The sequence below is a fragment of the Barbus barbus genome (genome assembly GCF_936440315.1).
Source record: "Barbus barbus genome assembly, chromosome: 33".
In the NCBI taxonomy this organism is placed as follows: Eukaryota; Metazoa; Chordata; class Actinopteri; order Cypriniformes; family Cyprinidae; genus Barbus; species Barbus barbus.
Window position 1 is genome coordinate 1,387,501 of NC_136761.1, and position 10,000 is coordinate 1,397,500.

The 10,000-nt window shown below is 34.2% G+C and overlaps 1 protein-coding gene across 3 annotated transcripts in view; it reads right to left on the minus strand.

Annotated features, from left to right (window-relative positions):
• LOC306853241 (ras-related GTP-binding protein A) overlaps window positions 1–10,000 on the minus strand; it is a 29,827-nt gene that overhangs the window by 14,930 nt on the left and 4,897 nt on the right. The window lies entirely within an intron of this gene.

Sequence of the window (10,000 nt, forward strand, 5' to 3'; positions counted from 1 at the left end):
AATATGTGTGCTGTTTAACGCATTTGAAACATTGTGTTTTCCTCAGTGCATAACTGATACGTCACAGGTATATTTTTTACATCTGTAAATGTCAGAAAGCCATGCAAATAAATCCATTTAGCTGTCAGGAGTGGGCGGGGCTTATGCGAGTGAACGAGCGCTGCGGCGCGCATGCGCGCTACACAGACGGAGCAGAATAGAATACTAGCGCAAGAATTCTGAATAAAATATACATTCTGCTAAAATATTTGTTGTTGGACATTAAATGTGACATACAATTTTACTACATATAAGTGTATTTTTATGATAGCAGCAACTGTTAATCACTAGCTCAAATGAGTTAAATGGGTGTTCCTCTTATCAGTTAAAATGTACTCTGATTTCTATTATAAATTTACATTTTTAATTCAGTGATTTTAACTTTTGATTGTGTTTTTATGCTTTAATGCTTTAAAGAGCCATTTTAGATTGTAATGTTTTAATGTTCTAATAACCATAAAAGGTACAGCTGTCATAAATTCAGAGAGAAAGGCTGCATAAACTTCTGATCAACTGCATGCACAAGTAGCAACTATGTTAAAATGTCATTCGCCTACATTTTGGGCACAATACATTAAATACAGTTGGTTGTTTTATTTATTTGATTATTTAAGGTGTATTTTCTGTGTACTTTTATTTTTGGACCGATAATAAATTAAACTGACTGTATGTGAGAGAGTCAGTGGTAATATGGATGCGTTCCTATTGGTCAGAGTTAGAGGAGCTCAGCTTAGCCTGACACTTAGCCTGCTCCGGACCAGGTTAGTTTGCCAGCATAAGTTGCCGGGGTAACTGAGTTTGAACTTTTTTAAGTTTGATTTATGAAACCGAATCTACCAAAAATAAGCCTGACTAACCGAAATACGCCTGGCTTATACTCTAATCTTGGTTTATGGAACAGCCCCCTGGTCTGAAGGACTGATCACTCCTAGATATACAAAAAGAGATAGATTGGATCCCAGTAATTAGCGTGGTATTTGTGTGGGCAGTAATCTAGCAAAGCTTTTCTGCAACATAATAACCACATAGTGACATTCCTTACAAGATGCAGCATCCTAAATCAATCACAAACTGGCTTTTTACCAAAACAACCACATCTATTCTCTCCACACTCTAATTAACACAAATCTAAAGGGCAAACAAAGAAAAATATTCACGTTTTGTTGATTTAAAAAGCTTTCGACTCAATTTGGCATGGTGGTTTACTATACAAATTATTACAAACTGGCATTGGTGGAAAAACATTTGATGTTATACAATCCATGTATAAAAACAGTGCATGTTTGGTCAGAATTGTGAATCTCAGAAGTGTGTTCTTCCAGCAGGGTCGTGGAGTGAGGCAGGGATGCAGTCTGAGCCCAAACCTGTTTAACATCTACATCAACCAGCTCTTGAATGAGAAGGCCCGGAGGACATTTTATGCCATCAAATCACGGTTTGGCCAATTCAAATTACCAATTAAAACATGGATTCAATTATATCACGCAATCATTAAACAAATTCTACTGTACGGGAGTGAAATTTGGGGACCAATAATACATTTTAAAAACTGGGATAAAACTTCAATAGAAAAACTACAACTAGAAATGATCAAAAACATTTTAGGGGTCCATAGAGCTACGTCCAATGATGCCTGCAGAGCTGAATTAGGCTTATACCCCCAGAAGATAGAGATCCAGAAGAGATGTGTTCAGTTCTGGCATCACCTCCATCAATCTGATCCGGATTCAATCTGATAATATAGCTGCGAGCAGCGATGACGGGCCCAAGCCGTCAGCATATGCCACCCCGGTGGCATCGATAAAACGGTGCCCAGCGAGCACAAGCATCACAGTAACCCTCTGGCAGTTTGGTTTTAAGGGATACGGCAATTAAAGGGTTAATCCAAACCATCAACTCTGTGAAACACACACACACAGAACATATAAAACTTTAAGTTCTGTGAAAATATATTTTTCATTGGTAGTTGATGTTAGTTAATGCATTTACTAATGCTAACAAATGAGAAATTATTATAGTTACCAAAGCTTTTAATGATTTATAAGCATTTTTTAATGATTTATTTTTCCATTAACTAACATGAATAATTTTTTCTAACACAAATTAATAAAGTAAAAAATATATTGTTAATATTTAATGTTATTTGTGAATTAACCAATGTTAAAAAACAACATTATTTAACTGTTGTTAATTTACATCATTAATAAATATATACCATTTAATGTTGATCAAAATCAATTCCAAAATGTGTTAATATATTATTAAATTTTAAAGTTTTATCTTTTGAACATGACTATTTTTCTAATATAAAAAATATTTTGTTCATTGTTAGTTCATTGTAAGTTCATACTATCAATGAAGAATTAACATGCTGTAAAAAATATATTTCATTGTTAGTTCATGTTAATTAATGCATTCCCTACTGTTAACAAATGAGACTTAATTATAAAGTGTTATCAAAACCTTTAATGCTTTATAAGCATTTTTTAAGGATTTTATTGAGATGTTTAAACAGACCCTCTCTCTCTCTCTCTCTTTCTCTCCCCCTCCACACTCACTGAACTCACACAGTCAGTCACCCACCCAGTCACCTACCGCAAACATTAGAAGCACAGAGACAGGAGAACTCTGATAGTTTTTAAATTTTCTCCTCCGCATAGTGTATTGTAAATTCATGAAATTAATCACATATCCTCAGACTGTATTGTTCTGTGTATGTAATTTTTTATGAAGTGTTTGGAAGCTGCTCTTAAAAGAAAAAAAGAAAAGAAAAGTTTTCTCTTTTTTACTGTAACTTTAATAAATTGCCATTAAATCATCGTTCAAGATATCCTAAATCCGTCCGCAATTTAGCATCTTCAGTATTTTGGCATCATAAGAAAAAATGTTTGGTGTGATTTCCGTGTTTCTGTTTGGAGGAGCATGAATTTGTTTACAGCCTGTTTAAAAACAAAACCCACATTAAAATAAATATAGCCGACTTCCTGTTGGTCGTAGCTAATGACTGTAAATTAGAAAGTTGTCCGGATTAATAAGAACAATTTATGTACCGAGTTTGGTGTCTGTAGCTATCATTATATATATATAAACATTAATAATTATATACCATTTAATGTTGATCAATATTAATTCCAAAATGTGTTAATATATTATTACATTTGAAAGTTTATCTTTTGAACATGACTATTTTTCTAACATTAAAAAGATTAATAAATGCTTTAAAAAAATTGTTCTTTGTTAGTTCATACTATCATGGAAGAATTAACATGCTGTAAAAATATATTTTTCATTGTTAGTTCACGTTAATTAATGCATTTCCTAATGTTAAGAATTGAGACCTTATTTAATGATTTATAAGCATTTTTTAAAGATTTTAAAAAACAGACCCTCTCTCTCTTTCTCTCTCTCACCCAGCTCCTCAATCCACACAGTCACTCACACAGTCACTCACACCCCACCCCACCCCACCCCTCACTCAGCTGCAGGCTGACAGGGATCTCTCACTCAGAAGCAGTCTAAGAGCTCTCTGATAGTTTTTAAATTTTCTCCTAAGCATAGTGTATTGTAAATTCATGAAATTAATCACATATCCTCAGACTGTATTGTTCTGTGTATGTAATTTTTTATGAAGTGTTTGGAAGCTGCTCTTAAAAGATAAAAAAAAAAAAAAATTATCTTTTTTACTGTAACTTTAATAAATTGCCATTAAATCATCGTTCAAGATATCCTAAATCCGTCCGCAATTTAGCATCTTCAGTATTTTGGCATCATGATAAAAAATGTTTGGTGTGATTTCCGTGTTTCTGCTTGGAGGAGTATTAATTTGTTTACAGCCCGTTTTTAAAAAAAACCCACATTAAAATAAATATAGCCGACTTCCTGTTGGTCGTAGCTAATGACTGTAAATTAGAAAATTGTCCGGATTAATAAGAACAATTTATGTACCGAGTTTGGTGTCTGTAGCTAAAACTAACCCCCTCATTTTTGACAAAAGGTGGCGCTATAGAGTGTCTCTTCCACGCCCGTTTATGAGCTTTTTCCAGTGTCTAACTATCATTAATACTGATATGTGTGTTGAGTTTCATGACATTCTAAACATGTTATCTGCCTCAAAATCACCAGAAACGAATTTTCAACTTTGACACGTTGCCATGGCAACATAATTTTAGATATCAATATTCCCTTCACAGTTTTACATCGGCCGTGTTTTGACATTATTCTGGTGAAGTTTGAAGCAAATCGAGGTAAAAGAAGATGCTGAATTCAAAGCATTTTGAAAACGACACACTTCCTGCAGCCAGTTGGTGGCGCTATAACTTTCAGTCATAATAGTCACATCTATCCGATCGGCATCATACAACGAACAAATCACTGAAGTTTGATATACATCATACAATGTATGTGGACGTTATTAGGCATTTCCTGGGTCTCATTTTTCGCCATAACTTCATCGCCTCGCCACGGGCAAACCGTTCGACATATCAAAAATATCTTCGCAATTTAGCGTCCCCAATGTCTTGAGATCATGTTCACCTAGTTTGGTGGCAATCGTATGGAAATCCTCAGAGGAGTATATCAAATTCCAGAGCATGCGCTTTTTAAACAGCCCTGAATAGCCGACTTCCTGTTGGGCGGAGCCTAAGACATGCTGCGTGAAAGTTGTTCAGCTCAATGAGTTCTATATGTGTACCGAGTTTCATATGAATACGTGCAAGTATGTGTGAGCTATACATCAAGCTTTCTGACAATTTTCCAGGGGGCGCCGTAGAGCCCCTGTGCCACGCCCGGGTCCCAGCCTCAGCGGCGTCCTAATGGCCGCAGGTTCCAACGTGCGTGCCAATTTTCGAGAGTTTTCGGGCACGTTAAGGCCCCCAAAAGTGCCCGGATGATTGAAATAAAAAAAAAAAAAAAAAAAAAAAAAAAAAAAAATAAATAAATAAATAAATATAGCTGCAAGCAGCGATGACGGGCCCAAGCCGTCAGCATACGCCACCCCGGTGGCATCGATAAAACAGTGCCCAGCGAGCAAACGCATCACAGTAACCCTCTGGCAGTTTGGTTTTAAGGGATACGGCAATTAAAGGGTTAATCCAAACCATCAACTCTGTGAAACACACACACACAGAACAACATATAAAACTTTAAATTCTGTGAAAATATATTTTTCATTGGTAGTTCATGTTAGTCAATGCATTTACTAATGCTAACAAATGAGAAATTATTATAGTTACCAAAGCTTTTAATGATTTATAAGCATTTTTTAATGATTTATTTTTCCATTAACTAACATGAATAATTTTTTCTAACACAAATGAATAAAGTAAAAAATATATTGTTAATATTTAATGTTATTTGTGAATTAACCAATGTTAAAAAACAACATTATTTAACTGTTGTTAATTTACATCATTAATAAATATATACCATTTAATGTTTATCAAAATCAATTCCAAAATGTGTTAATATATTATTACATTTTAATGTTTTATCTTTTGAACATGACTATTTTTCTAATATTACAAATATTTTGTTCATTGTTAGTTCATTGTAAGTTCATACTATCAATGAAGAATTAACATGCTGTAAAAAATATATTTTTCATTGTTAGTTCATGTTAATTAATGCATTCCCTACTGTTAACAAATGAGACTTAATTATAAAGTGTTATCAAAACCTTTAATGCTTTATAAGCATTTTTTAAGGATTTTATTGAGAAGTTTAAACAGACCCTCTCTCTCTCTCTCTCCCCCTCCACACTCACTGAACTCACACAGTCAGTCACCCACCCAGTCACCTACCGCAAACATTAGAAGCACAGAGACAGGAGAACTCTGATAGTTTTAAATTTTCTCCTCTGCATAGTGTATTGTAAATTCATGAAATTAATCACATATCTCAGACTGTCTTGTTCTGTGTATGTAATTTTTTATGAAGTGTTTGGAAGCTGCTCTTAAAAAAAAAAAAAAAAAAAAGTTTTCTCTTTTTTACTGTAACTTTAATAAGTTGCCATTAAAACACTGTTCAAGATATCCTAAATCCATCCACAATTTAGCATCTTCAGTATTTTGGCATCATGAGAAAAAATGTTTGGTGTGATTTCTGTGTTTCTGCTTGAAGGAGTATGAATTTGTTTACAGCCTGTTTAAAAAAAAAACACACATTAAAATAAATATAGCCGACTTCCTGTTGGTCGTAGCTAATGACTGTAAATTAGAAAGTTGTCCGGCTTAATAAGAACAATTTATGTACCGAGTTTGGTGTCTGTAGCTATCAATATATATATATATATATATATAAACATTAATAATTATATACCATTTAATGTTGATCAATATTAATTCCAAAATGTGTTAATATATTATTAAATTTTAAAGTTTATCTTTTGAACATGACTATTTTTCTAACATTAAAAAGATTAATAAATGCTTTAAAAAAAATAGTTCTTTGTTAGTTCATACTATCATGGAAGAATTAACATGCTGTAAAAATATATTTTTCATTGTTAGTTCAGTTAATTAATGCATTTCCTAATGTTAAGAAATGAGACCTTATTATAAAGTGTTATAAAAATCTTTAATGATTTATAAGCATTTTTTTAAGATTTTAAAAAACAGACCCTCTCTCTCTCTTTCTCTCTCTCACCCACTGCCTCAATCCACACAGTCACTGACAGCCCACCCCACCCCCACCCCTCACTCAGATGCAGGCTGGCAAGAGCTCTCACTCAGCAGTCTAACAGCTTTCTGATAGTTTTAAAATTTTCTCCTAAGCATAGTGTATTGTAAATTCATGAAATTAATCACATATCCTCAGACTGTATTGTTCTGTGTATGTAATTTTTTATGAAGTGTTTGGAAGCTGCTCTTAAAAGATAAAAAAAAAAAAGTTTTCTCTTTTTTCTGTAACTTTAATAAATTGCCATTAAAACACCGTTCAAGATATCCTAAATCCGTCCGCAATTTAGCATCTTCAGTATTTTGGCATCATGATAAAAAATGTTTGGTGTGATTTCCGTGTTTCTGTTTGGAGGAGTATGAATTTGTTTACAGCCCGTTTAAAAAAACAAAAAACCCACATTAAAATAAATATAGCCGACTTCCTGTTGGTCGTAGCTAATGACTGTAAATTAGAAAGTTGTCCGGATTAATAAGAACAATTTATGTACCGAGTTTGGTGTCTGTAGCTATCATTATATATATATATATATAATCATTAATAATTATATACCATTTAATGTTGTTCAATATTAATTCCAAAATGTGTTAATATATTATTAAATTTTAAAGTTTATCTTTTAAACATGACTATTTTTCTAACATTAAAAAGATTAATAAATGCTTTTAAAAAAAATGTTCTTTGTTAGTTCATACTATCATGGAAGAATTAACATGCTGTAAAAATATATTTTTCATTGTTAGTTCACGTTAAATAATGCATTTCCTAATGTTAAGAAATGAGACCTTATTATAAAGTGTCATCAAAATCTTTAATGATTTATAAGCATTTTTTTTAAGATTTTAAAAAACAGACCCTCTCTCTCTTTCTCTCTCTCACCCACTGCCTCAATCCACACAGTCACTCACACAGTCACTCACAGCCCACCCCACCCCACCCCCACCCCTCACTCAGATGCAGGCTGGCAGGGATCTCTCACTCAGAAGCAGTCTTAACAGCTCTCTGATAGTTTTTTAATTTTCTCCTAAGCATAGTGCATTGTAAATTCATGAAATTAATCACATATCCTCAGACTGTATTGTTCTGTGTATGTAATTTTTTATGAAGTGTTTGGAAGCTGCTCTTAAAAGAAAAAAAAAAAATAATAATTCTCTTTTTTACTGTAACTTTAATAAATTGCCATTAAATCATCTTTCAAGATATCCTAAATCCGTCCGCAATTTAGCATCTTCAGTATTTTGGCATCATGAGAAAAAATGTTTGGTGTGATTTCCGTGTTTCTGCTTGGAGGAGTATTAATTTGTTTACAGCCTGTTTTTAAAAAAAACCCACATTAAAATAAATATAGCCGACTTCCTGTTGGTCGTAGCTAATGACTGTAAATTAGAAAGTTGTCCGGATTAATTAGAACAATTTATGTACCGAGTTTGGTGTCTGTAGCTAAAACTAACCCCCCCATTTTTGACAAAAGGTGGCGCTATAGAGTGTCTCTTCCACGCCCGTTTATGAGCTTTTTCCAGTGTCTAACTATCATTAATACTGATATGTGTGTTGAGTTTCATGACATTCTAAACATGTTATCTGCCTCAAAATCACCAGAAACGAATTTTCAACTTTGACACGTTGCCATGGCAACATACTTTTAGATATCAATATTCCCTTCACAGTTTTACATCGGCCGTGTTTTGACATTATTCTGGTGAAGTTTGAAGCAAATCGAGTAAAAATAAGATGCTGAATTCAAAGCATTTTGAAAATGACACACTTCCTGCAGCCAGTTGGTGGCGCTATAACTTTCAGTCATAATAGTCACATCTATCCGATCGGCATCATACAACGAACAAACCACTGGAGTTTGATCTACATCATACAATGTATGTGGACGTTATTAGGCATTTCCTGGGTCTCATTTTTCGCCATAACTTCATCGCCTCGCCACGGGCAAACCGTTCGACATATCAAAAATATCTTCGCAATTTAGCGTCCCCAATGTCTTGAGATCATGTTCACCGAGTTTGGTGGCAATCGTATGGAAATCCTCAGAGGAGTATATCAAATTCCAGAGCATGCGCTTTTTAAACAGCCCTGAATAGCCGACTTCCTGTTGGGCGGAGCCTAAGACATGCTGCGCGGAAGTTGTTCGGCTCAATGAGTTCTATATGTGTACCGAGTTTCATATGAATACGTGCAAATATGTGTGAGCTATACATCAAGTTTTCTGACAATTTTCCAGGGGGCGCCGTAGAGCCCCTGTGCCACGCCCGGGTCCCAGCCTCAGCGGCGTCCTAATGGCCGCAGGTTCCAATGTGCGTGCCAATTTTCGAGAGTTTTCGGGCACGTTAAGGCCCCCAAAAGTGCCCGGATGATTGAAATAAAAAAAAAAAAAAAATAAAAAATAAAAAAAAAAAAAAAATAATAATCCTTAGAAGAACAATAGGGCCCTGCGCCTTACTGGCTTGGGCCCTAATAAAGCCCTCCTCGCCAATGAAACCTCAGCAGAATCTCATCCTCGAAACACACTTGCTCTTCAGATAGTCCATAAAACCCAGCTCCTCGCTGAATACAGCTTCAACCCCAAAACCATTACTAAAGAACTTGACAAATCTAAAAGACACTCATGATGAATATCTAAAAATACACTTAGACCTTCAAAATAAACTAAATTTTGCACTAAATTTGCCAATTATTTATTGATTAAACCATTTAAAGAGAAATCTTCTCCAAATACAGATGAAGCAAGCATGATTTAGAGATAGAGAGAGTTAGACAAACATGGACAGAGCGAGAGCAGAGGATCTGTAGACACTGATCTACAGCAAATAGAGGACGAGAAACACTTTCTGCTCATTTGTCCTAAATATCACGATGTGAGGGAAACATTTCTCCCCAGATCTGAAGCCCTGATCCCATCATTTACTGAACTTAGATACTGAGAAAATGCCCTTCTTACTTGAAGAAGATGATAACAGCTGCACTAGCTGCTAAATATGTATTATTAACCATTCACAATGATAGATGTTACACATGATTAACTTCAAACTGACTTTATCTTTTCATTTATTTAGATGGACTTTATTATTATTTTTGTTGTTGTTGTTGTATGTATGTATATATAATATATATGTATGTTAATACTTTGGCAACATAGTGTTACACAGTCATGCTAATAAAGCTGAATTGAGAGAGAGAGAGAGATTTAGTCATTCTGTCAAAAACAAAAGAGGGACTACAACAGCTCCTCGACATCATAGAGACATTCAGTCAAACATGGGCTCTTAGAATAAAT